This window comes from Triturus cristatus, chromosome 3_2 (assembly GCF_964204655.1).
Source record: "Triturus cristatus chromosome 3_2, aTriCri1.1, whole genome shotgun sequence".
NCBI lineage: Eukaryota > Metazoa > Chordata > Amphibia > Caudata > Salamandridae > Triturus > Triturus cristatus.
In genome coordinates this window covers 362,613,687-362,640,549 of record NC_140584.1, presented here as the reverse complement: position 1 = coordinate 362,640,549, position 26,863 = coordinate 362,613,687, and the positions used below count along the sequence as shown (strand labels likewise).

The following is a 26,863-nucleotide window of genomic DNA, read 5'->3' as shown; positions in this document are numbered from 1 at the left end:
GGAGAGCCTGTAGTGTCCAGTGCAACCTCTGTTGGAGAACGTAGGCCGATATGAAGTACTGGTGTCTAGTCTCTAGAGGGCCCTCCATCCCTATGTACCTCCCCTGTGGGTCAATGTATGAGGAGGACACCGCAACTAGGAAGGACATATGCAGCAGGATCACGACCCCTCGTGAACCTCTTAAGAACTCAGTTAAAAAACTCAGTCATAGCCAAACATGATGCGAAGGGACAGTGGGAACCTAAAAGATGCGTTTCTTAAAGCAGGACCACATTGTTGCTAAACCGCTTTATATAGCAAAGTACTGCCAATCTCTTATAAACTGAGGACATGGTTTACATTCCAGGAAATTACCTTAGCCATTTGGGGGCTGTACTGGAAAGTGGTGAACTGGCCCCTCTCCTCATGAGAGGCCTCCTGGTCCAAAGGGGGATAGACTTAGTGGAGCCGTAGAGCATTTTGTATGAGAGTGCCCGCAGTGGACGAAATTTGATTTAAATGCCTGCAAAAGAAAACAAGAATAAAAGGAACACAGAACACTTACCCATCCCACCCAACAGCCCCACCTCCAGCACATACTTACAACTATAAAGTATCTGTCGCCCAATATTTCAACATAAAGAAACTAGTAGGGTGGGTCAGGATCCATCGGAGGCTCCCTGTTGCTCAATTGAAGGATCACACTGGCCGACAACAATTTCTAATTCATACAATAAAACAAAAGAACACAGGAAAACACTCCCTCCACCCCACATCCAAAACATTTTTAAGCAATATAGCAATAGAATAGTTCACAGCGTCTGCAGCAATGGTTGGCTATCCATGACTGGGGCATTCTGCACCTCTCCACCTGCCAGGGTTCAATTGATTGGCTCATGATCGCTATCTTAGTCTGAAAGAGAGTGGGGGTGCCTGAGAGCGACGCCTTTGGGTCCAGAGCTCCTGGTGGACTCCCAGCAGGAGATGGGTTCAATAACCATAGTCACCTGTGCTGGTTCGGTCTGTCTCTCCTTGAGTGGGTTCTCATTCCCCAGGGGTACCTGAGAGAGCTCACGGGGGACCCAGCTGTCCTAGAGTTTGCTGCCTCCCCAACTCTGGTGGGCCAGAGTACCCATCGCTCACTTCCATGCTTGTTGGTGAATTTCAAAGAAATAGGTGGACGGGTTGAAAATAGCTTTCAGATGGACCGAGAATGGGAGCATATATTGGATCTGAAGGGCCACAAGTTTGTTTAACGACCTAAAGAAAGCATCTGCATTGCTGGGCTGCCCAGGTGTAGTCTGGGAAGAACATGGGCTTGGTGGTGAAGCGCAGATATTGGTGATTTGAGCATCCTGGAAGATGACATACCGACAGTGGTGGTTGAAGATGTGGCCCATCATGGGATGAGAAAATCCTTGGGGGAAGACATTTAGCCATGACCCGCTGCGCCCTCTCCTCCACGAAACTAAGAGACAGCTTATCCAATGGGACACAAGAATGGAACCATTGCTCCAGAAAGCAGTCTGTCACTGAGGTCTCAACTCCTTCTGGGAACCCAACGAGCCACAGGCTCTTTCTCAGGCATTGGTTTTCAGCACCCTGTGCTCGTTCTTCCAGTATATCCATTGTGGAGAGCAACTTGGAGGCCTGGAGTTTAAGGATCGTCACTTCATCCTCAACCGTTGAGACCCCGGCTTCAGCCTCAGTCAACCGGTCTGCTATTTTGTGAGTATATTGGCACAGGAGGGTGACATCCACCTAGACCTCATTCACTTTTGTCTCTACTGATACCAGGCGCCTTGAATTGCTTTGAGAATGATGGGCATGTCTGTTTATTGTTATTAATGGGGAGGTGCTCTGCGGTCCACCGGGTATCTACAGTAGGTTCAATGTACTGGTGCATTTGTCTTTGGGCCAGCTGTGGGAGCTAGTCACGCCCCTCTCCAACAGCATAGCCATATTCACGTTGGGAGGGTATAGGCACACCCCAACCGGCCCGCATGACTCGAGCAGCCTGAAAAGGCATCCAAGAGGTGGACCACAGAGAGTCATTGCTGCTGTGCAAGGCTCTGAGTAGGTACAGAGCAGGATTCAGGCTTCTGCAGTTCCCTACACTTATCCAGGTGCCACAGAGCAATTGAGGGGACAGTCTAGGACCTCTTAATCAATCAAGGATTTATAAAGCAAGGCATCTCACCTGTGAGGGTCTCAACGCACTGGAGTTGCTGAACTGCTTTGTGGTGCTCTTTTCATTTTAACAGCCAGGACTTGAGCCATTTTCTGAATTGCCGGAACGGCCAGAAGGTGCAGGGGAAGGTCATTCCAAGCTTTTGCCACCAGGTGTGAGGAGCGTCCTCGACTATTAACCACGGGGCATCAGAGGGCTTGTCTGCGAGGAAGAGGGAAGCCGATCGCAGGTGTCTGGTCTGTTAGTGGAAGGTTATGCTTTTGTTGATGTATACTGGTCCTTCGTTGTGCAGGACTTTGTACGAGTAGATCAGCATCTAGAACCGGAATCTCTTCCGAAACAGGAGCCAGTGTAGTTTCTTGATGTTGAGTGTAATGCTGGTCTGTCTGCGAGATGAGGAAGAGTCTTGCCGCTGAGTTTTGTATTGTCTATAGTCTCTTCAGAAGATGTGCGGTGACTCCTTTGTAGAGTGTGTTCCCGACTACTGGTGACAAGGGCCTGCATGACGGTCCTTCTGGTGTTAAATGTGAGCCAACTGAAGATCTTGCCAAGCTGGGTAGGGTGTGGAAGCAGGTGGATGAGACTGCGTTTACCTGTTTCTTCATAGATGGATGGCTGTTCAAGATGACGCAGAGGTTGCGGGCATGGTCTGTCGGGGCGGGGCATGGGCCAAGTTAAGCACGCCACCATGCATTGTTTCATGGTGAGGTGTTGTCCACAAAGATGAAGACTTCAGTCTTATGTGTGCTGAGCTTGGGAGAGCTGCCATTAATCCAATCAGCTGCGTTTCTCATACATCTGTGGAAGTTGTCTGTGGGGGGAGGGGTCTTCGGACAGTGTGAAGATGATCTGGGTGTCAATGGCACAGGAGATGATGTGGAGTCTGGGCGATCTGACTGTGTGTTTGCCGGGGGGGGGGGGGGGGGGGGAGAACGGGCGGAGGGTCATGTGCATGTTGAAGAGAGTGGGGCTGATGACCGATCCAAGTGGGATGCTGCATATCTTCTCCGGCTCAGAGGTGACTGGTGCGAGAAGGATTCTCTGAGTTCTTCTGTGAGAGGTGATTCATTTAAGAGCGTCTCACTGGATTCTGATGTGGTGAAGTCTGTTGATCAAGATGTGAAGGGTGACTGGGTTGAAGACAGCTGATACGCCCAAGAGAATGAAGGCCCCGATGTCGTTGGTGGCTTCAATGAGGGCTGTCTCTGCTGTGTTTGATTCGGCATCCAGATTCAGAGAAGTCCAGGAGACTGTTGTGTTCTAGGTGTTTGGCGAGTAGCTGGTTGAATGTCTTTGAGATCCTTTGCTTGAAACGGGTGCAGGGAGATGGGCCGGTAGACCTTCAGTTCTCCTGGATCAACAGATGGTTTATTCTGGAGGGGCTGCACTTAAGCGTGTCTCCAGTCTTCAGGGAAGAATGCTGAGGGAACGAAGGTGTTCAGGACTTTGAGCTTGTCGCCAATAGTCTTGCTCCTGAGGGTGAAGGCGGGGTGGTGACAGTGGTCTGTGGGTAAACCTTTTTACATAGAGTTCATAAGGGAGATTGTGGCTTGAATTGTGAAGGTCCCAATTGGTGAGCAGGTGTTGGGGGTTTCTGTTTGTGGGTGTGAGCAGGCTGATTATGTTGGCAGCTGGGGGTTAGGCTTTTGAAGTTTTCGTTGTTGACTGATCTGGTCATGGAAGTAGTTAGTCAGGGTGTCACATGTCTATGGAGTGGGTGGTGTAGTTCTTGGTGGCTGGGGAGTTAGAGAACTCATTCACGATGTCGAAGAGCTCCTTGCTTCGTTTTGTACTGGGCTCTATGCGGTCAGCTAGAGCGTTCTTTTTTTCTATCAGGAGGGGGTGGTACTGGTTTAGAGCTGTCTTGAAGGTGGTGCGACTCCCCATCTCATTGCTGATGCGCCACTTCTTTCTACTTGCCAACAGTTGCATGTGGTGGATTTCAGCTCAGCGATTAACCAGCTAGCTCTTCTGACAAGTTATCTGGATCTGGCTTGCTTGGCAGTGGTAATTATGTCGATGGATTCTATGAAGTTTTTCACAGCTTATTGTGGGAGGTGAGAGTTGAGAGTATTGTTCCACTGTTCTGCTATATTTTTCAAGTTTCTGCGCATGGAATTGGGGAGCATGGTGCCAGTGTTGGTAAGTCTTGAGATGGTGGAGTGGATGCTGTAGTGGTTGGCCCAGGTGAGCTGCGAGATGTGGTTGAACCTGACCAGGTCTCTGGACGTGAAAATGGGGTCAGGCGTGTGTCCGGCTATGTGGATAGTGTGAGAAGTTGGCCTGGTATATGCTGTCCACTAGTTCTAGTGGGCACCTTGCACCAGTCCAAACAACCCTTATTGATGATAGGTTAAAGACAACCTTTATTGAAAGCTATCCTAGTGGTAGCTATGGTGAGCAGCCTTCAAGATAAGTTTTGAAGGAATGTAAAGCAGCTTGTTTTACCAGTCTATAATCTCTTAAATAACCAAATAAAAGGAGATCTACACCAGGTGTGTGATATATATATATATATATATATATATATATATTTTCCAACTCTCCCCCAGCAGAGGAGCAAAGGAGGCACACTCGCACAGTTGGCTTTTCACTTTTTAATAATTTTGGCAATCCGGACGCGTTTCGGTCTTACAAAGACCTTTCTCAAAGGTAGACCAAGCACACACGGCACTGCTCAAATGCACAATGATTGCCTAAATTTATTTTTATAGCCCTCTAGGGGGCGCGATCACAGTTCGAAAGGCATCCTGGAACTTGTGGTTCTTTGAACAGTTTTTAGTCCATACCCTCCAGTGGGCGGTTCCTCGTTGTTGGAAAATTATTAACATTTGTTAATTTCAGCTCATACTTGTGCTCCGTGTTCAACCCATTTTCAAGGATGTTTGGATCTATACCGGAGACAGTCTTCGGTAGCGCCAGTCCACCCTTACACTCTCGCGGGCAACAAAAATGGTTAAAGGTCGGGCAAATTTGGCACACTTGCTGGTGGTGCGTACCTCCACGCCGGAACCAAGCCGTTCAAACCTTTTCCAAATCTTCCCCCGACAGAGGAGCAAATATATATATATATATATATATATATATATATATATATTTATTTCTGAACACTCCCTACTAATCTCTTTATGAGATTATAGGTCAAAGCACATATGTTGCAATCAATACAACACAGTAAATAAGCACAATATACTACAGAGCCCCGTACAATGCTATGACAAAGTTGCGGTTGAGAAATTAGAGTTTAAGGACACTTAGAGGAGGACTAGGAACAAACCCTTTTGGACATAGAAGGTTCTAATGTCAACACCCACGGGAGCACCGGAGTACTCGTGTTAACTAACCCAGGGAAGCCGGGTGCATGGGTGTGAAATGGTGTCGGAAGTCGTCCTTGTTTTCAATGGCGAGATGATGTAAAGTGCTGCTGCCGTGAAGAGGAGAAGTGTCCGAGGAGATCCAAGCTTGGATCCGAGATGGGAAGAACCTGAAAGCAGAGGGGACAGAGTCTGGGTCAATAGCCAGTGACCAGGGGCAAGATAGGCGAATGCCCACCGATGTCGTGTGCTTCAGTTGAAGACAGGTGAAGTGGGACTCTGCTGCCACGAGGACCAGGAGAAGTCGACGACGACAAGGATCCGCAGGCGAGCTGTCCCACAAAGGATGTCCAGTGAGGGGTCTCAGTTACCGGATTGGAACCAACAAGCCTTGGCAGTGGCAACCCACGTGGTGAGAGAACAAAGGCTTCGGTGGGGACAAGCGAGGTCCAGGGGACTCCCCAAGCAATGGAGAGTCAGGGAACTTGTGGAGCAATCAGGAAAGCCTGCTAAAAGTAAAGTTGCCCTTCTCAATGACCCACAAGTCAACGGACAAGAGATCTAGAAAGGGGTGTTGAGAGAAAACACTTGGAACCAGCCCACGGAACACAGCCCACGGAACACTCGGAGAGTGTAGGCCAGTGATCTTCAGTGCAATCGCTGCTCGGGGTCTGGACTACAAGTAGCCCAAAGCACAGCCTCGGGGAATGCCGGGAAGAGTGTGCAGCTGGAAATGGTCACAGTGTCCAGGGGTTCGGGTTGCACGGTCCCCACAAGGGCTACGGGTCTCATGTTTGCTGAGGAATCATGTAAGCCTCATGGACGCTTGGAAACCCACCTCCTGTGTGGCAACAGTCTTCTGTTGGCATCTCCGAAGCTCCTGAGGACTCCGAACAGATGCGTCTTTTTGGTGCCTGACAAGCAGGGGAGTAACTCCTTTACTTCAAGGGAGATTCTTCAGTTATCTAGTCTTGTAGATAGTCGAAGATCCAGGATTCAGTGTCAGAGTTTCTTCCAGGAATATCTAAAGTCCTGTAGCCAGGAGTTCCTACTTTATACCCAAGGAAGGGATTGTACACTCTGTGGACCCACCTATGGGAGGGTCAGGAAAGAGGGGTGGCTACACCCATTTCATTTGTCCAGTTTTGCGCTAGAGCAGGGGCTGGTAGCCCCTGGGACCGGTTTGAACTGGACTATGCACAGGGGCACCAAACGTGCCCCAGTGCAGACATCAAAGCACTCTTGGAGTGCCCCCACCCAGGCCCAATACAATAAAGCCTGCATGGGAGGTGGTCACACCTCCCTGTGACAGGAAACCGATCGTCAGGCCTTCCCCTGCCAGAGTTTCGTCCAGCAGCAGGAGGGCAGACTTGTGTCTGCAGCATCCATTTTGTGGTGCACCGGGGTCTGTTAAGCTGGTACCAGTGTAGTCATGTTTCTCCCTCTAGTAGGGTGGAATCATACCTCCCACGCCAGTTACTGGCAGGGAGGTATGATTCCAAAGTGTTTGGCACCAAACACAACATGTTTCTGTGCAGCCATTCCAAAGTTAGCATTTACCGCGAGGTTATAATGCATTTAATAGTATATGATCTGGCTGCATCACATACAACCCTGGGGATTAGATTCCGAAGGCTGCAGAGGGGATCTGCTCATGCATGGGCACCCTCTCACATGAAAACAAAGCACCCTGCCTTCAGGATTGTTAAGACTTATAGGTTTATATGTGTGTGATCAAAATTTATATAGGTAACCTATACCACAGTAAGGGGTGAATGCACCACCTTACTGAGGCTGCAGTAGCAGACCTGTGGTGTCATTTTGGAAGGCTGCTCAGAGGTGGCATAATATATGCTGCAGACCCTGGTAGACCTCTGGGGTACCTATGCCCTTGGTACATAGTGTACCGTATACTAGGGACTCATAAGGGTACCCCAGTATCCAATCTGGAGTGTACCTAAAGTACATGGAATCAATTTAGAGGGAAATCAGATAGTCTGACTGGGATCCTGCCAATCAGGACCACAGCATAAGTCAAAAAACAGTGAAACATCAGCAAAAAGTGGGGGTAACTATAAGAAGCAGATCCTACTCTCCTACAGGTAGAGTTGGTGACGAGGGAGGGAGGGGGAAGAGAGAGAGAGGGGTGAGAGAGAGAAATAATGAGGGGAGACAATGTACCAGATTTTTAACAAACACAGTCTAACAATAAGGAGTGGAGAGGCCAAAGCACAATGAAGGGGTAAACAGTATTACCGGCAGGTCAGTAGGGAGAGCACGGAACACTAGGATATCTAATAATCAGGCACGAGAGAACGCGGCACACTTGGGAGGTAACAGCAGTATAGCAAACAGGCAGAGGAAAGAGCGAGGCATAATGAGGATATGCGGTATGAGGCAGCAGGAGCAGAACCGTGAGAAGGTGGCTGCTCTTAGAGCTCAGAATAACTCCTAGAGGGGAGAAGAGACCTGGAGAAGAACAGGGATGGACGCACCACAGCCCTAGCAAGATGACAAGAAAAGTGTCCCAGGTCTTACAGGGCCCTCTCTGGACCCGAGGCAGAGGTCGCTCCGCGTAGCCTCAGTGGTGAATCGAAATCGGCAGCAACGGCCTAGGCGTCCGTGCTGGCCTGTGTCTGTGGGCGAAGATGTGCAGATACAAAGCAGCATCCCAATATAAAACAGGCAAGAGAAAAATCTAAAAAACTCTTCATGTGGAATGGGCAAGCGAAAATCTAATGTAAAAAGTTGAAAATACCCATGTTTAAAAAATAAAGTTGGAGGAATTTTGAAGATCAATCATCTGCTGCATGTGGATTCTGAACCGTCATGCTCAAACACATAAGGTGCAACAGTTAATGTACAACGTGTAGGAGAAAATCTAAGAATAAGGTGAAGATCTTCCGCATTTTAAAGAAATGCAGAGAGGAATACCAACAAACACGGAATTATTTTCCATGGAAAACAAAGCAACAAGAAGTGTGGTTATGTGAATTGTGAAGAGACTTCACTTGCTCCACATGGCTTATGCTTGCCACACTCAAACCTCACAAAGCAGAATCCCTCAATGTTTAACAGGAGGATGGAAAGCCTGATGTACAAAGCTAAAAATAATATACAGGTTTAGGCCGCATGTTTTAGTACTCATATTTACATACATGTTTGAACATCAAAGTAGCATCCTTCAATGTAACACTGTGGTACTGGACTAAGGCCAACTCTAAGGCTGGGGAACTGATAGCCTCCAGCACATCAAGTGGCAAATGTGGGCTCTGGAGCGGGATCGGAAGTCTCAGTGGGCTTAATATCAAGGGGACATCTCAGACTAAATTGATATTTTGGAAGACACTGCAAAAGATCTTCAGTGATTCTTACTGAACTGTGATTGAGTCAGCAGTAGAGCCTTCCCTACCCAGAGCGGACAGTGACCAATGCGTTGCTTCTGGTTTGAGAGTGGCGATCTGTGAAAGATGGGGGGGGGAGGGGGTGAATCAGTGGCCTCTGTCGAAGTCCCAGCCCCACATCAACCTTCTGGAGTAGAGGGCCATCAATCAATCAAGGATGGTAAAGCACAACTACTCACCCGAAGGGTCTCAAGGCGCTCGGAGGGGCAGGGGGCACGTGCAGGTCCCGGATGTTCACTGAGTCGAAGAGACAGGTCTTGAGGTCCTGCGTGAATTTGGAGAGTGTTGGCGTCTGTTGGAGGTGAGGTGGGAGGATGTTTCATACCCTGGCCACATGGAAGGAGAAGGAACAGCCTCCTGTTCTAGTCTTCTTGATGAGCGGCACCATAGCAAGGGAGAGCTGGGCTGACCGGAGGGATCTTTGGGGTGCGTAAAACAAGATAGGTAGGTCTGGTGTTTTGGAGGGCTTTGTGGGCGAAGCTTTAAGGGGATTCTATACTCAATGGGGAGCCAATGTAGTGTCCGCAGGTGTTGGGTGATGTGGCGAAGTAGGTTGAGTAGTAGTCTAGTGCAGGCGTTCTGGACGTTTTGTTTGGGGTAAGATTCTTGTTGATCTCAGCGTAGAGTGCATTGCCGTAGGCCAGACAGCTGCTGAGGAGGGCGTGGATGACAGTTTTCCTGTGCTCAAAAGGAATCGAGTTGAAGGTCTTTCGTAGGGAACGGTGGGTGTGGAAACAGGAGGACAAGGCGTTTATTTGGCAGTTTTAAGTCCAGGATGATTCAGAGGTTCCGTGTGTGGTGGTGGGGGAGGGAGGGTTCCAGAAGGTGGGGGCCACAAGGAGTCATTACAGGCATCTGGGTGTGGGCTTATGAGGAGTACTTCACTTTTGTCCGCGTTGAGTTGTAGGCAGCTTTTCTTCATCCACCTGGCGACAGCTTCCATTACTTCTTGGAAGTTGTGTTTGGAGATATTGGGTTTATTGGATAGTGAGTCCGTGGGATCCGACGATGGGTGCGAGCGGGGCCATGTAGATCTTGAACAGGGTGGGGCTGATGGAGGATACTTGGATAACTCCGCAGATGGTCGGTGTGGGATACGAGAGGAAGGGTGGGAGTCTGACCTGCTTCATACTGCCAGATGGGAATGAGAGGATCCAGTATAGGTACTTGTTCTGGATTTCTGCATCATGTAGTGTTTGGGCTAGGGAGTGATGAGATACAGTGTGGAAGGCTGCGGAGAGGTCCAAGAGGATGAGGGCCACAATCTCTTCTCTGTCGAGGAGGGAGAAGATGTCGTCTGTCACAGCGAGAAGGGCGGTTTCGGTGCTGTGATTTTACGTGAAGCCAAATTGGGACGAGTCGAGGATGCTGTTTTCTTCTAGGAAGGAGGCAAACTGGCTGTTGAAGACTTTTTCAATGACTTTTGCCGGGTAAGGGAGTAAGGAGATTGGTCTGAAGTTTTTGGAGGTTGGTGGGGTCCGCTGAGGGTTTTTTTAAAAAGGAGAGAGTTGATATTGGCGTGTTTCTAGTCACCGGGGAAGGAGGTCTCGAAGGAGCGGTTGATGATTCGTAGAAGCTCAGTGGGTCAATGATGTTGGCAGCTCTGTGGGAGATGTGGTGGGGGCAAGGGTCAGTGGGGCCCCAGAGTGGACTGACTTCATAGTCTTCAGGGTGTCATTGATGGAGAGGGCGGTCCAGCTGTCGATTGTAGGCCGCATGGTGTAGGGAATGGTGGGTGTAGGTTCCGCGTGTAGGTTGTCCTGGAGGTTGTTCTAATTTTGTGGTGGAAGAAGGCGTGGTTGGGTCGTCGTCCACGGTGGTGGGAGCAGAGCAGATGAGGGATGCGGGAGCTGTTCATCGGGGATGTGGTTTCCAATTCCTGCATTGGAGCTGGTGTGGACATTTGCGAGTGATGTTGGCTTTGTAGGTGAAGTGGACGCAATGATGGTCCATCCATGGGAGTTGAGTGGTGGGGCTGAAGGTGATGGAGTTTCCTGCTGTAAAAATGGGGTCGAGGGTGTGTCCTGATGAATGTGTGGGTTCTGGTACGATCTGTTTAAATCCGATGTTGATGAGGTTGTCCAGGAGGGAGGAGGAGTTGGGGTCTTGGAGGTTGTCAACGTGGAAGTTGAGGTGTCCCTGCAAGGTGTAGGTCGGTGGAGGCGAGGTCATGCGGGGTGATATTGGTGATGGAGTCGGAGAAAGGTGTGCGGGTCCTTAGAGGAGGGTGCCTCGGAAGATGGCGGTCGGGTTGGGCTGTATCTTTAAGTGAAGGTGTTCCATCATGTCTGTGGGCCCGTCAGTGTAGGTGCTCAGTCGGAAGTTGGATTTGTGAGCAATGGCGATGCCTCCTCCGTGGCGGTCCTTCCGGGTGATGTTGGAGCCTTCAGGGATTGCGATCACGATGTCCGGTCCCAAGACGGCGCTCGTCCAGTTTTCTATGAGGAAGGCGACGTCAGTGGAAGTGCTGTCAAGGAGGTCAACGATATGTTTGTGGAGGGAGTCCACGTTGAGGAAGATTCATTGCATGGTTTGGGGTGCAGTGGAGTTGTGGCGGGTGGGTTGAGGTGGGTCCTGGGTCTCAGTGAAGGCGAAGAAGTGCCGACAGTGGCAGCAGGTAAAAGGTCTGTGTGTGTCGATAAGTGAAGAATGCTTGTAGTTGTCTTGGCTGGCATTGAGTGCGTAGAGGATCGGGGAGCTGTAGTGCTGGTGGGTCGAAGGACCAGGGTCCCTGGCACTGGTCGGGACGCAGACCGGCTTGCCTTTGGTGCACCCACTGCTGCCATTAAATATTGGGACGGTGGGACAGCTGAGAGGCGGGAGCGCCAACACGTGGGGGCAGCAGCGACGAAAAACGCAGGAAAAAAAAAAGAAGGGGGAATTGGGAAGAATAAATAAAGGAACAAGAAAAAGGCAAAAAAGAACATGAAAAGGAAAAGGAAAAGAAAAATTAAAAGACAAGAATAAGGAGGAAAGAATCAGGCACAGAAGCAGAGACGAGCGGGAGGAGGCACAGAAGCCTCGAGCACCAACCTTGCAGCGCTGGGGGCAGGCACTCAACGGGGGTGCTGCATGAGGGGAAAAGCAGTATTCTGACCAGGAGGCCAGAGGTCTTGGCGGATTGGCTCAGCAGACAGCGCCTAGTGGATCACGAGCGGCAATTACACCTGGAGGCAACGGCAGGTTCTCTTCCACGAATGGGCAGAAACTTGGCTTGATCTATTTGCCACCATCAAGAACGAGCAATGTCAGCACTTCTGCAGAACAATATTTCCAAGGCATCTCTCACTCAGATGTGCGTTCCGCCTTATGTAATGTAATGTAATGTAATGTAAAAAGAATTTATAAAGCGCGGCTAACACCAGACGGTTTCTTGGCGCTGGAAGCAAAGAGAAAAGAAAACAAACAGTCCAAGGGGTTAAGGAGAGTAGTTATAGGCTATGCGAAACAGGTGGGTTTTTAGGAGAGACCTGAAGTGGGTTAGGGGGGAGGCCAGTCTTAAACTTAGTGGAAGGGCATTCCAAAAGGAAGGGGCAAGAAATGAGAACCTTCGTCCTCCCTGTTTTTTACGTTTGAAGGTTGGGATCTGGAGTAGAGCCAGGTGGGCGGAACGAAGGTTGCGAGAAGGAACATATGGGTGCAAAAGTGAAGAGATGAACAAGGGTCCTGTACCAACAAAGGACTTTGGTGTTTGGGTTGGTGATGAATGAGCCGTGCTGCCTGGTTCTGGACCAGTTGAAGCTTCTTTGATTGGTATACTGGTATGCCAACATAGAGGGAGTTGGCATAGTCTATCCTGGAGATGACTAGCGCCAGTAATGCCAGGGTGAGGGCTTCGGTGGTCAGGAAGCGGGCAATCTTATGGATTTTTCTCAACTGGAAAAAGCTGGAAGACACCACCGCACCAATCTGGGATTTCATCGAGAGATCATTACTAATGATGATCCCAAGGCTCTTCACTGAGCTGACGGGATTAGGGGGGGTGCCCAACCTTGTGGGCCAAAAGGTGGAGTTCCAGGGGTTGATTGTACCCCCGACAAGCAGGAGTTCTGTCTTGTCAGGGTTAAGTTTCAAATGATTCGCCCCCATGCAGTCACTGATGTAACAAAGAGTAGTTTGAAAATTGTCGATAGACTGGGCCGTGGAGTTAATATCGAAGACCAGCTGGATGTCATCCGCATAATTAAACGCGGTGACACAGCTGCCTCGTAAAGAGCGAATAAGGGGGGTAAGGTATAAATTAAAAAGAAGGGGGGATAAGGAGGAGCCCTGCGGGACGCCACAGGTTACCTCAACCTCGTCAGCAGAGAACTGAGAGAGCCGAACCGCCTGATGGCGGTTGCTCAAGAAGGAGCGGACCCAGGCCAAGGCAGAGCCCTGGATGCCGGCCTCCTAGACGCGGCCGACCAGACTCCTGTTTGCCTTCCTGTCGATACCACTCCTGTCTCACACTCAAGAATATTAGGACCAACTTGGATAACTTGGACTCAGAGGACCCCAATTGGGCACGGAGGGTATGATAATCAGAATTCCTGGGTTTGAATATCTGTCCACTGATGTGGCTGTGTCCACGGGAGAACCTGCTATTGCTTTAGAAGGGCTGGGTTCCCAGCCTAGGCATTTGAAAAATCCATGTTCGTGCATGGAGATTGAGCGGCGACAGCGGAACATGTTTGATCTTACTCCAAAGGTGGTTGATATCCTCTTGGCAGCCAGGCATCCCTTAAGTAAAATTAATAAAGCCAGTTGTTAGGACAAATGTGTCGCCTGGTGCAGTACTTGGAGCACGAGAGTGCGGACTTTATATACAGATTGTACCAAAAACCATCAGGTGAGTCATCAGCTCTTTGTGGAGTTCACTGGAGTGAACAAGCATCAGCATAGCCAATAGGTTGCACTTTTGGGACCTTATAAGTGTTCAGTTGTGCAGCACATTATCCGGGGTGCTGTGCCGCCAGGGATTGAAGAGCTATACAATTATTACACACTGGGTCATACAGTCTGATTCAGGAACTCATGCTTGCCTCAGGAAACAATTATGGACACATTGGAAGCCTTTTTAATGCACTGACAGAAAGGCAAGTGCATTGATGCAAGTCAACCACTCAATAGAATTCTGTGTGCGACTGAATCACAAGAGTATTGAAGAGTTAATGAAAGACTTTCCAATGAGGGAAACGTCACATCCCTCCTCCCCCAGGCCCCTATTTATCAGTCGCCCTTCTCAAGAGGTTTCCATTTAAAAGAATGCACGCACCATCCGTTTACCGACAGGCCACGCTCCCGCCCTGTGTCACAACCCCCTCGGTACGGGAGCACTAAACATGGCAACAACATCAAAATGCTCCCATTTGTCAGATACAGGACAAATAATAAATAAACAGGGGTGGCAATGGCTGGGAGTCGTAAACAATCCAAAGGAAAAGTGGGAAATAAACAACAATGAGAAAGATGGCTTAAAATACCGGACAATCTACAAACATTGCAAAGACCAAGAATTTTGGGAAGTAAGGAATCATATCAGCAGACCACATAACTAAAGGGCGGTCTATGTGATCCGTCCCACAGTGGCAGGACCAGTATTTGTAGTTTCACTGCACCCAGTACACACCAGGCTGTTCTAGGTGAGTGTTCCCTATAAAATCTGATTTCCTGGCCTACTTTTCCCCTCACAAACAGGGAAGATAATTAACACTTTGGCAGTATCCACATTCCCACCGAGTGCAGGTGGTGTGAGATTAAACTAAAATGTGTGCGAGCCACTGAGAGCTTTGAGCCAGAGCTCAAATAATCCGAGCTTCGTTGTGGCTTTTGGATGTCACACGCTGTAAACTAAAGCGCCACAAATTAAAGAAAAACACATTATTAAAATTAACCTTTAATGTAAAGTGTAAGAGGGCAAGACATGATAATCTGGTAGCTGAATGAGGAATGTAAAAATCTGAAAACTTATTATTTTTTCCTGGCTTCCCTGCTAGAACAATTAGTTAAAAGTGCTTGTGCCTGAAGCGTGCAAACTTAGATTGGTGTGCGTGCAAATCCTGCATTGACAATCCCTGGTGAGTTGCACTGCTGAAACAATGCCAATAGAGGTACCAAAGGGTGAGGCGGACTGGCATCAATGGTCCTGTGACCTCAGTGACAGTCACTGTTGCTCTAGGATGTGCTGCTTCGTAGGATTGACCGGAAGACTGCAGGTCAACTGCAGTACGGATTTTAGTGGACAGGCATTCAAGGTTAACCCACAAATGCCACTGCTAGGGTCCACCTGTTGGTGCTATGAGACAGCAGCGCTCCTAAGGTGTAGTGGGGCCTTCTAAGGTCTAGCATAGGAATGCGCTCCCTCTGGGGAGTGGACTGGTCATGAAGGCTGAACCATAATTCCTCAGTTCCAAAATCAACAACTCTGGCCATAGTGCTACATCCTCTCCCCACTGAACACCATACTGACCCACTGAGAGAAACTTGCAGTACTTTTAGCTACAACCCTATTGTGCCCCGCTATAAACAACTAGATGAGACCCTATTCAAATTACGCACTAGACAAAAGTAATATGCTGCCTGGAAAAAAAAAAAAAGCCTTCGAAAAAGTAAACACTTAAAATGAATGCAAGTTTAAGTAACGCGAGTGAAACGTAAGCAGGAACAACGTGGTGAACATTTTTTTTACATTATTCAGAAATCAATGAGTATTTTTGCCTCAAGAGTTAACATGACAGCAGTAAGATTTAAAAAGACCACATCCCTGAACAGAGCAGCGGTACACATTTTATAAACTAAAGTGAGAAAAACAGCTGACACAGATCACATTAAACAATTTCCACTCCACATGCCAACTAAGTATTGCAGTACCTCCAGGAATGGTGCGCTTCCCCATACGGGGAAAACAATATTGTTCAAACTAACATACCAAAAAAAAAAAATAGCGCTTCACTGGCAAACTCTGTAAAAGTGGCACTAATGTGTTTGGGTGTGAATAATAACCAATCTGGCCAGTTTGCGACCACTCGATCTTGCTTTATTTAATTATGTTGAACCTTTTTTCCTATCCGTCGCTAGGCTGCACTTTGGAATTCAAAACTGTCATATAAAGACAACATTTCCAACAAGTGGGTGGTTTTCACAGTGGTCGAAGTGGGGAAAAAAAAGTAGGGGAACTGTGGGCGGAGAATCAGAGGGCGGGAATAACCTGTGGAATGGGTCAGTGGGTGGAGTCAGAGGTGTGGCCAGAAAGAGCCAAACATCCCAATTTTTCGTATTTGTTTGGCATTTCACTGGCCAATTACAACTTATTGCATTATTTAATTCAACCAATGGATACACTGGTTTATTAAAGATTTAATGAGCTATTGACATTAAAATATATTCAAAAAGTGGGATATGTTTCCAATCACAGAATGCCCTAAATATGCAACAAAGTGGAATCACAACCCAGTTGTGTCCGAGCCATGCAGTTTCTATCATCATCATCACTTCTCCCTTTTTCCATAAGAGCAATTCAAACATGAACGGCAATATATCCTAGTTTTTAAATATTTTCAACATAATTATGGCTTTGCCATATTTGCCACATAATACATCCTCTGCTGCATAATCTGATGATTTTAACTAATAAATTGTTTGTAGCTTAAACGGATCAAAAGTAACTAAACAATTTGACTTATGTCGCTGAAAAGTGGTTGGCCCTTTCAAAAGGTTGACTGGTCACCTTTCTCACTGCTGCATTTGTATGTTACACTGGAACTAATGAGACAAAATATGTGCAGAGACTGTTAGTACATATAAAAATAATAAAGTATCAGAAAATATACTGTATTACGCTGCAGCCTTAATTTAGTCAAGACTGCGGCATCATTTTATTCTCCATTGCTGCATAATGTTGTTGGCCCCAAAGCAGGCAGCCCATATTAAAAGTGCTTGTGCATGAAGCAGAGACCGTGAAGTTTGTGAACTTAGTTTGCTGTGCTTGCAAATCCTGCACTGCCGATCCATGGTGAGTGGCAGCTACTACTGCTGAAACAAGGCCTATGGAGATACCAATGGGTGAGGGGGACTGGCTTCAAGGGTCCTGTGACAGAGTCACTGTCACTCTGGGGTGCGCTGCTTTGTAGGCCTGCCCGCAAGACTGGAGGTGAACTTCAGCACGGATTGTGATGGACAGGCTTTCGAGGTTAACCCACACTTGCTATCGCTAGGGTACACCTGCTGGTGCGAAGACAACAGGACTTGTACAGTCTGACGGGGGCTTCTGTGGTCTAGCATGGGAATGTGCTCCCTAAGTAGAGTGATCTGGTGGGCTGGTTGTGAAGGCTGAACCTGGTTCCCCAGTTCTAAATTTGATACCTCTAGCCATAGCGCCACATCCTCTCCCCCACGGAGCAACATACTGCCCCACTGAGAGAAACTCGCACTGCACTGACCCGCTATAAACACCTGGATGAGACTCAATTCAAATTATGCACTAGACAAGAGTAATATGCTGCCTGAAAAAAGTAATAACATCTTACAAAAAGCAATTACTCATATGGAATGCAAGATTAAGTAAAGCATGATAAATGTAAGCAGGAACAACGTGGTCTTAACAGGGCGCAACGAGTAGAAATGCTTTATTTCTCCTCGATTTTGCTGTTTTTTAATGTGTGCTGCATTGTGCAGCTCACATAAAAACAGCATAAGACCATGAATGATTGTTTATGTACAGGAAGGTGTCCCTTCCTGCACATAATCAATAATGTAAAAATTGACGCGTTGCAACTTCTATATGTGCTGCACATAGCAGCACACATAGAAGTTATAAATCACCATTTAAGAATGTTTATGTGCAGGAAGGGGCACCTTCCTGAACATGAACAATCATTCCCTCCAGCACAGGCGCCCTTGCACTATGGTGCAAGAGTGACTGTTGGCGCTAGGCAGCTGAAATTAGCGACAAACGCAGGGGGAAACTCAGGACTGCACCATATTGTTGTAAATAGGGTGCAGCCCTGCGTTTCAAAAGTGGCGTAGCGCGGCGTTAGCCAAGAAGGCTAACGCCTCTGCTCTGTCACTTCTTTGTAAATAGGCCCCGTTGTTCAAAAAAAGATGAGAAAATGAAAGAAGCGTTTTACTGGCAAACTCTGTAAAGTAGCCCCAATATGTTTGGGTGTGGATACAACCAATCTGGCCACTTTGCGACCACTCTGGCTTGCTTTATTTAGTTATTTTTCGTATTTCTGACTTTTTTTCTCTCTGCCCGAGGCTGCACTTTACAATAGTAAAATGTCAGAAAAAGACATTTACAGTAAAAGAGTTTCTTTCTTTTTTGGATCCATTTCATAGGGGAACAATTAAAGGAAAGATAGGGTAAGAGCTTGAAGTTACGGTTTTCAGCAACTGAGAAGGAGCGAGACAGACAGAAAGAGGGGGAAGAGGAAGAAAGAGAGAGAGATGGGGGCAGCTGCCAGCAGCAGAGCGGAAGCTGACACTGTACTCGTCTTCTCGTAAGAAGGAAAAGTCTTTTCTGCCCGTCCCGAACGGCCACAAAGGGGCGAACCTTATCTATATATAGGCGTGAAAAGGAAGAGACAGACCTTTTTCTTCCTCGAACGGCCACCACGCACCAACATCCACAATCACTGGTAACGGTTAGGTAACCACAATAGGTAACGTTGCCACCGGAGCTTTGAATACATGACAAAGACGCATGCGCAGGGCAATGCTTCCGCGCATGCGCGTTGACTTGTGCGCTGGGGAGCAGATCCTGATAGCCTGATATACAGCCTGAATGTTTTGTTGATGCATGCGCGTGCGCGAAGAAATAGGCATGCGCTCATGCTTAGGGGGAGCACATTGCCGAGGGGAGGCAATCCATTATGGAACACCGGCTTTCTCACTTTCATTTCCTCACATTGACAGTAAACATGTTTGAAATGCCCTTAATGTGCAATGGCGCTATAGGCAAGTAGTGACCTGACCTCACTGACGTTGCACCCTTATAACTCAGGGTAGATTTACCGGCAGTGATGCACGGTCCCCAAAGAGCGGCGTAGGACGCGCCGAATGCCCAACCGTTGGAGTGGGAAACGAGTCCCCGAGACCCTGCGTGCCATTTCTTGGCCCCGTTGCGCACACGTCTGTCTCCTTGAGAGTGGATTGGTCCTGTGAGCCGCCGGAGCACGTGAAAGCCGCTATGAATTTAGCCGCGCGGCCCTGGGGCACTTAAGCATGCCAGAAGAATAAGGGGCGAGATGTTAAGGCTCACACACAAGGATCTCCGCCGACACAAAGGGCTGCAGCCGGGGACTACTGCACATGCCTCTGGTTACAGTTCATGCACATTTTTTCTTCACTGACATTTTTAATAAGGCATAAAATGGCATGCAAGAAGCAAAATAAATCCAATTATTTCATCGCTTTACGTGCAATTAGACTGTTAATCTTTCACTTATTATGACATTGGATTTGCAAGATCGCGAGGCCATTAGAAGCCCCCCCAACACCCAAGTTCAGGAATTATTTAATATGCAGTTTCTTTTGATCCTATTAAAATATTGAAATTTCTATCAGCCGTTTGAAAATGAAGAGGCCCATTTTCTGCTGCATCTCCCTCAGCTGGAAGCATTCAGAGGCAATTCCGCCTGGCGTGTCCTTTTTTCCCCCCTTTCGAGTTGTGAAAAACAAAACCTGCATGAAAGAACAAGCCCCATGTGAGGGCAAACGGAAGTTTATGAGCGTCGCCCTGGTTCAATAATATATGCGCAGCCCCGGCTCGTGAATCACGGCGCAGTGATACACATTAGAAAAAGAATCCCCGTGGCGCATAGAACCTCGTTAATCAACGTGCGCACTTGTGCACAGGGGCTCGGCATAGCGCTGAAGATGGCATGAAAGCAGAATATCCCAAGCAGGGCCTAAAACGGCCTCAGAGCCATGTGCAAAATCTGACGTAAAAAACCCCAATAATAATAAAATAAAAAAATCTTGCCATGACTTCAAGGAGGAGAATTGTAATCAACGAAGATGAATGGATGCCTTCATGTGCCCTCTTGGTTGCCCTTAGGGGCATACGTCTGAGGTGTTGGTCCAATCGAACCAGGTGGCCGCACAGGGAAGCAGTTGCTACCCCTGGATTGCCCTTTGGTACACCTTCAAAGGGCCCTTGCTACCACCGGTTTTAGGGGGCATGAAGTCAGTAGCAGGAACGACAACTGAAGGTGGATGTCCACTCTTTGCTTCGCCATAGCCCTGAAGCAGCAAATAGGTGACTACTGGGGCACTAAGGTCTGGACAAAGGGTAAACCGTGTGATGTCATTCGTGGTAAAGAATAAGGTGATTTTATTTACACTACCCTTGGAAATCTGGTGAGTCAACGTCCTCGGAGAGAGTATTTGGTCCTGTGAACAAAGGTGTAGCATGTCAGAGCGCTTGGAGTATTATGACACTGAAGCAGTGTGGGAAACCTAGACTGGATGCAGGCCAAGTCACATCCAATGCAAATACAAGGTTACAGTAGTAACATCACAGTAAAAAGGTTGGACGAACCTGCAGAATCTAGCAGCATTAATAACAAAGTATGAGGTTTAGACCAATGTGCAAAGTCAGCAGTATGTTACAGATAAAGTGCGATAGCGTGCAATAAATCAAACAATGATGGGTATCAAGGTACAGATATAATTTAACTAAAACCCCATTTTCAATTCTACCAATACTAGCAGCTTTATCAGAATATTTAGTTACGGGCAATATTAATGACTATTATAAGAGCAAAGATAAAAGGTGAATTTGACTAGGCAGTGTTACAAAATTTGTGGCACATTAGGGTTCGTTCATGAAAGCACGTGAGCGTACCGCAGCTTGTAAAAACGTGCTTACTCGGAAAATCAAATCATCACTTTCTAGCCGTAAAATTTCAAAATATGCTAATTTGAAATCAAAGATAGCCCATGCCTTAAAATAGGGAGTTAAATACTGTTTTGTATATCTGGCATAACATTTACAAAAAAGTAAAAAATGTAACAATGTTTGTTTACTACCAATACCGCATGGGCAACACAACTGCTCAAGGTTGTTATTAAGTCCTATCGGGAAGCAAAGTGAATATTTTATACTACCATCACTAAGGTGGAAAAGTAAGCTCCTTTTCCATCTCCCTATATTCTTCCTGAGGTATTTCTGTGGCATATGATGTTGAGTGCTCGGTGCCTCCAGAAAGGGCATATACCTAACAATCGATGATTTATGATGCTCGATGTTCTGTCTTTCTTTATGATACAGGTCATACAGCGCCCCCCCTAAGTGATTTTGTACTTATGCCTTCCAATGCTGATGGACATAAGAAAATATGCTCCAACTTCACACTGGCTAAACTGTTTTTAACTGCAACAAACCAAGGTATACTACCACTCTTATTGCATTTAAGGCAATCTATAATTATCTCTCGTGTTAAAATCGCAGCGGGGTTCTGCCATATTTTTAGCCAGAATATAGCTGGACGAGACCTAATAAAATACTCCACATAATATAGGTTCAATTCCTTGTGGCATATGTAAGTTGGAGATGAAATTTGAGCCCAGAGAATTTTTCTACAAAATCTATTCTCTTCAATTTGGATCCCGCTACAATTTACATACCCCCAGACTTCAGCACCATAGGTGGCCGTCGATACACATTGCGATTTATATATCTGGATTAAGGGTAACACCACTTCTGCTTGTTTTGGCTGCCGAAGACTAATTATAGAATTAACCGCTTTGGAAAGTTTGCTTCTGCTGGGGGCTACATGGACTTGCCAAGAGCCTGGTTCTGAAAAAACTAAGCCCAGATAAGGAAAAGTGCTTGTGCGTGTTAGGGATTCGCTGCCCGATGTTATAGAATTAATACAGTGTTTTTTCGGCCCACACATCATTATATAAGATTTTTAAAAATTAGTGCAAAGGTCCAGTTCGGCCATAAAAGACACGAACCCCGTAACTAAAGTGCTAAGTGCGTTGGGGGTGCGGCCCATGAGGACTGCATCGTCTGCATATAAAAGCACGGGGAATAATTTGCCATTAATTTTCGGTACATCATTGGTCAATTTAGACAGGGAATTATGTAATTCATTTATATAAAGAATAAAAAGTAGAGGGGCTAGAACACAGCCTTGTCTGACCCCTCTACCAATGACAATATCCCCAGAAACCTCCGAATCATTGCTTATCCTCACCCGTGCCTTTAAATCCCTGTGTAAATACGCCTAAAAATGGACCAAAGCCTCATCCAACCCATAATTTAAAAGAATCTCCCATAAACGTGATCTACTAACAAAATCAAAGGCTGAGGTTAAATCCATAAAACCCAAATAAAGTAGAACTTTTTGAGCGATCGTATATTTGCCCAGAATAAGATTTAAGTTCAAACACTGTTCAACAGTTCCGACATTGCTTCTAAAGCCCAGCTGACAACAATTTAAAATTTGGTTGTCTTCAGCCCATTTCCTGATCTTATTAAAGACAACCCTGCCCAAGATCTTCAAAGTATTGTCTATCAAGGAAATTGGGCGGTAACAGCTGGGATTGGATCTGTCACCTTTTTTAAAAATGGGCACAATGATACTGGTCGACCAAGCGCTCGGAATAGCCGTATTGGTCAGGTTATTAAAAACATTGCATAAAAGGGGAGCCCAAAAATCTGGTTCATATTTAATAAGGTCGATTGGTAGCCCATCCGAGCCTGAGGCTTTATTCCCTATACTTTGTTTTATGGCATCCTCGACTTCAATTACAGTTATAGTAACCTTTAAAACTGGGGGGCAGATATGACTATTAGAGATCTTTGTAGAAGCTGTGTAGATTCTGGCAAAGTGCTCCTCCCATAATTCGCTAGTTATATTACAGCTTATGGGGGTAATATTTGAGCCCATAGATCTCATGGCTTTAACTTCTTTCCAAAATCCAGTTACAACTTTAAGCGCGGCAGCACTAGCAAGGTTATACCAACGTTCTCTCAATATCTAATCTGAGCGTAATTTAGTTGCTTTCTTATAGCAGGCTGTTAATGATCTAACTCGGGTTATATCGCTGGGTATGGCCGCTAGTGCTTCACGCAATTCTCTATTAGCCCGCGAGCATATGCCATCGAACCATCTAGGATTCTTTCTTGATTTGGTAACAGGTCTTGAGATTATGTGTTTAATACCAACACATAAACCACTAAAGGCCTCAATGATCTCTGCACCCAAAATGCTGCTCGATAGGCACGTCTCTACCAGTAGGGGATACGATTTTATCATGCGTGCGAATAGGGCTTTATTATCTATGCCTTTCCAAATCACTCTAAGTTTGTCAGTTGATGCCTCCAAATGTTTAGCCCCTATTTCCCTTTGGGTAATAAATTTAGAAAAAAATCTCATGGTTGTTAAAATTGGGTTATGGTCACCTTGGCTAGTACATAAAACTTCAGCCTTTACTAAAAAGTTTACCAATGAAGATGATATAAAAACATAATCTATAATAGATGAACAGCCACGTCCTCTGTAGGTAGGCAGTAGACCCTTATTTGAGACAACGCCTGCCTTTTCCATTACATTAATTAAATTACGGGAAGAAGTATAATTACGGAGTTCCTCCCCTCTTTTACATAGGTTGACCCTAACCGGGGCAATGGTTATGTTGTCAATACCACTATGCAATCGTACGTTAAAGTCTCCGCCTAGGCAGATTCCGTCCAATTTGCCATACCTCTGCTCATCTTCTAATTTATCAATAAATTCAAACAAATTAATAAAATTCCTATTTGGAAGTGATGTAAAATCATTATTATAAAAATTAATTAAACATATCAAGGCCCCCTATGAATAAGCAGGGGCTTGAAAGTTCTCGTTATTTGTCACCAGAGGTTTTATACTACCCCCAACTGAGATCTTCGACGGTGGGTTACACACTGGCAGGCCATCCACTGAGTCTTGAGTGCCACATGGTGAACTGGGATGCAACTTGGTGGGAACTTATTTCAGAATGTGTAATTAAAACATGGAGTCCAACCCCAAAAATCCTTAATATGAATGAAGTATCATTTGGAAAAACTGCTCCTATAGGATATGCTTCCATAAACAGTTGACTTTGTGCAAGGACAGATATCCTCCAATCCTGGTTTAAATTCTGAAAGTTATCAATTCTTATAATATGCTGTGATGTATAAGGGGTAAGGGTAGCTGACACCAATAACTTTAGGTCTAGGCTTAATTTTGCTCCTACTTAGGCCTCGATTATAAACTGGATGTGAGCGTATCACATTATTGGAAATAGCTCTGTCCAGTTAGAATTGGCATGTTGTTCCTGCACCCAGGTTTCCAGGGCACTGGGACACAAGATCCTATATCACCCTAGACAATCACTTTAGGCTGGGGCTGGAAGTGCAGCTCAGTTCAATCCTTAGCCCCTGTCCAACCACCTCCTATAGCATGGGGGGACTTACAATGCTCCCCTGTGCCAAGCAATGTGCTCCCCTGCCCACTGCTACCCTCTGCTCATCCCATCCCAGCCCTCACTCTCTGTCCCTACCAGACTCCCACCCCCATTTATCCCAGACTCAAAGCAAGTGGTAAACGGGAACACTAGTCCACGGAATTTACCTGGAAAAATGGGCCTGTGTAGTTGTTCTCCATTCTGTGTGGATTAGTGATTTGTAATTTACAGATTTAAGGGCAGAAACACTGTCTGGAATCATTTATTACGCAGTATCTTTCCATCTACGCCCATCTCACTTGTAATGCCGGAATTTGTGTCAGGCATGGAACATTCATGCATATCAGTATTCACTGACACTCACTAAAAGCTGTCACATTGCATCCAAGCCTGTTTGAAAGGTCTATATTTTCGTCTTGCCACTATACCTAAAATTGCTTTCCGGACCTGACGCCAGCCCTATGGTTTGAGAGGAATCTCTAAGGTTGTTTCAGATGCATTATTTTATTTTGTGCTTTGTACAGCGCCTCAATGTGACCTTTGAGGCATTCCAGTGTCCCAGCAAGTGGACAGTGAGAAAGCAGTGGTGATGGTCTAGTGGCAGAGGGAGTCAGTGCTCCAATGGGCAGTGGGAGGTGTTATAGTCTAAACCCGATCTGCCAGAGGGTGAGGTGATATGTGATGTCACAAGCGGTGTATTTGATAATGCCATATGTGATGTCACCTTTGACATCATTTTCAAGTCCTGGGCATCGCACTGTGGAAGAGTTATGGTTTGTTCAGCTATAGATAACTGGATAATATCAATGATATTCAAGTTTTATTTTGTAACTCAAGCTTATGTTTAGCTTTGTTTTTTTCAGTCGATTTCTGAGGTTGAATTTTTTTAAATTGATTTTTGCCCTATTATGAATACATTCTCTATGCATTTTTTCAGCACCACATGAGTAAACAGTGTGTGAAGAAATTGGGAAACAATCACACTATAGTTAACCTTAAAACGAAAAAAATAAAACAGTGGTTACATTTAACATCAAACGTAAAGCACTCTTGTCTTGCTTAGTCTTATCAATAGCAAAGGTAAGTTGATTATAATACTCATCCTCTGGGTATATTGAATTATCGGTAAAATGAATAAAATCAGTTAGTAAGGAAAGAATATATTCAAACATATAATATTTGTTTCTGGTTCCTACAGTCATGGAGGTTGTTCGCCATATTTGGATTATAGTTGTGCCAAGCCTAAATACCAGTTTGATATCTCTGTTGCTTTTCCAGCTTTGTAACATATGCGACTGCTCACAATATCCGTGGCTAGAGCACATCTCTAGTTTCCATTTGTTAATGTCTGGGATTAGTGCTTTGGTGAGAATATTTTGTTACCATTATGGCCAAGTCTGAAAACGTGCTTGTCATTTTATCTGTTTTTGGCCTAGACATTGAGCCTAAGAGGAACATTTTTAGGCACGAGCAGATATTGGTGGTTGGTTAGTTCAGTGACTTGGTCTGTTATCTTGCCCCAGAACTTGTTTATCATTGGAAATGACCAGATCCTATGATAAAAGTTGCAGTGACCGCTGCTATTTACCACGGGTGGCAGGGGGTGAGGGGGGGGGAGGTGTTTGAAAATTAAAATAATAAAAAAGATACACCTTACCTTCAAGCCGGCCACCCGGCCGGCTGCCGCCTGTCAGTTCGCTTGCTGCTGCCGCCTCTTGCTCCTGGAATGCAGGAACCAGAAAGCACCCAGGCCCCTGACTCCTCTAACCAAACACAAAGCTGGAAAGCAGCGTTGTGATTGGTGTGAGCACTGTGGTTCGGTGCTCAGATGGGAATGGGGGCCTGGGCATATTCTGCACCCAGACTGTAATGCAACCTGGGTGCAGAACATGCAAAGTGCGCATGACTGTTATGGTTGGCCCGAGAGGGCCGGTCAAACAGGTATGTACTCTTTAGAGTGGAGCAACCACTCCTCCTCTTGGCCCCTGCCCTGGCAGTCCAGCCCCACCAACACCAGGAAACGGAAAAGGAAAATGATAATAACGCTAGAGCCGCCCCTGAAAGGTTGGCTTCTGAGTAGGGTGTGTGTGTGTCATTCATTTGATTTGCTTTTACGTAATTACACGAAATGGCAGCAAAATTAAGCGTAATCACTCACAACCCAAACCCGTCATTTTGCGTTATATTTTAGTTTGAAATACCTCCTCACATCAATTTTTGCAGTGAGAATTCATTTAAACAAAAGCTCCATGAATAACAGCCACTCGCAGATTGTTTTTTCTGTGTGTTTGTGGTAATTGTTTATTACGAAAAGAGCGTAATTATACCAAGTGGTGTACTGAATAATTTTGAGAATTTTACATATGAAGTGTAAAGTACAATGAATTCCCAAAACTACACGAATTACACAGGGTAATGTAATTTTCACGCAGGTCTACTACTGCGCTTTCTCATCTGGGGCATTCACCTGAAATTACGGACAACATATTGTGTAACTTTCATGGGGCAATGTACGAGCAATGTACATAATAAATTGTATGAATTTTAGTTGA

The 26,863-nt window shown here is 46.2% G+C and overlaps 1 long non-coding RNA gene across 1 annotated transcript in view; it reads right to left on the bottom strand.

Annotated features, from left to right (window-relative positions):
- Positions 1–18,540, bottom strand: part of LOC146857382 (uncharacterized) — a 51,899-nt gene extending 33,359 nt beyond the window's left edge. The window contains exons 1-2 of the long non-coding RNA XR_014979898.1: positions 18,458–18,540; positions 355–502 (exon numbers count right to left, since the gene is read on the bottom strand). This is a non-coding gene — a long non-coding RNA (uncharacterized LOC146857382). The remainder of the gene's footprint in view (positions 1–354; positions 503–18,457) is intronic.
- Positions 18,541–26,863: the final 8,323 nt, after the last annotated feature.